Source organism: Schistocerca nitens, chromosome 5, assembly GCF_023898315.1.
Source record: "Schistocerca nitens isolate TAMUIC-IGC-003100 chromosome 5, iqSchNite1.1, whole genome shotgun sequence".
Classification (NCBI taxonomy): Eukaryota; Metazoa; Arthropoda; class Insecta; order Orthoptera; family Acrididae; genus Schistocerca; species Schistocerca nitens.
Genome location: NC_064618.1, coordinates 631,848,132 through 631,849,889, shown reverse-complemented (window position 1 = coordinate 631,849,889; position 1,758 = coordinate 631,848,132). Strand labels below are relative to the sequence as shown.

Sequence of the window (1,758 nt, the reverse complement as noted above, 5' to 3'; positions counted from 1 at the left end):
TGTCGTTCGCGATGGTCCATGAAGTTCATGTGAGTATTTGACTACACTGTTCATTAAATTTTGACTTTTGTGTCGCACATCTGCAGTATAAATTTGAACGTTTCATGAAACGCTTACCGTCGAATAGATAAAAAAACAATTGAGGAAGGAAGAAAAACGTACGAGCACGCGGTGAAGAGTAACGTCCCCATCTTTTTTTGTGAAAGATATTAAAGCTTGTTAAATATATCAAATATTATTATCGTTCTGAAACCTTATTCTTCATGTCTACATATTTATTTCTCAGTAATGTCACCCTGAGGCCGCGCGGGGGATAGCCGAGTAGTCTCAGGCGCTGCAGTCATGGACTGTGCGGCTGGTCCCGGCGGACGTTCGAGTCCTCCCTCGGGCGTGGCTGTGTATGTTTGTCCTTAGGATAATTTAGGTTAAGTAGTGTGTAAGCTTAGGGACTGATGACCTTAGCAGTTAAGTTCCATAATATTTCACTCACATTTGAACATTTTTCAGCCTGAGGCAACGGCCTTGCCGCAGTGCATACACCGGTTCCCGTCAGATCACCAAAGTTAAACGCTGTCGGGCGTGGTCGGCACTTAGATGGGTGACCATCCGGGCCGCCATGCGCTGTTGCCATTTTTCGTTCTGCACTCAGCTTCGATATGCCAATTGAGGAATTACTCGTCCGAATAGTAGCGGCTCCGGTCAAAGAAAACCATAACGACCGGGAGAGCGGTGTGCTGACCACACGCTCCTCCTATCCGCATCCTCATCTGAGGATGACACGACGGTCGGATGGTCCCGATCAGCCACTTGTGGCCTGAAGACGGAGTACAGTACAATGTCACTCTGACGACGACACATTTCTTCCAAAGAACGTTGTTTAAGTTCTGGAAACTGATGAAAATAGGATGGTGCGAAATAGGGACTGTACGGACGATGATCGATGGTACTGAACTCAAGGCCTCGGATTGTTACAGATATGGCAGCGCTCGTGTGTGGTACGGCTTTGCCATGTTGAAGGAGAGGGAGCTCCAAGTGTGGACGAACTCTTTGAATTCGAAACTCGATTACATCTCCCTGTTTCTCACGCACCGAGATAGTTACGTTACACAATAACATATTACACGCTACAAATCGGCTCGTCCTAGCAGCAATGACCTGCAAATATGTAGAAATGGAGAGTAAATATGTAGAATGCTAATAATGTTCGTTTTATTCGGAAAGCGTTAAGAGATTTTACATAAAAAATTCAGAGGCATTATTTTTCAACACGCCTTCATAATACGCCCATCGATAAAACACACATTTCCAGAATGAGATTTTCACTCTGCAGCGGAGTGTGCGCTGGTATGAAATTTCCTGGCAGATTAAAACTGTGTACCGGACCGAGACTCGAACTCGGGACCTTTGCCTTTCGCGGGCAATTGCACTACCAACTGAGCTACCCAAGCACGACTCACGCTCCGTCCTCATAACTTTACTTCCGCCAGTACCTCGTCTCCTACCTTCCAAACTTTACAGAAGCTCTCCTGCGAACCTTGCAGAACTAGCACTCCTGAAAGAAAGGATATTGCGGAGACATGGCTTAGCCACAGCCTAGGAGATGTTTCCAGAATGAGATTTTCACTTTGCAGCGGAGTGTGCACTGGTATGAAACTCCCTGGCAGTTTAAAACTGTGTGCCAGACCGAGACTCGAACTCGGGACTTTTGCATTTCGCGGGCAAGTGCTCTACCAACTGAGCTACCGAAGCACGACTCAC

The 1,758-nt window shown here is 46.6% G+C and overlaps 1 pseudogene; it reads left to right on the top strand.

Moving 5' to 3' along the window:
- Positions 1-512: 512 nt before the first annotated feature.
- Positions 513-630, top strand: LOC126261119 (5S ribosomal RNA; annotated as a pseudogene).
- The last annotated feature ends 1,128 nt before the right edge of the window (positions 631-1,758 follow it).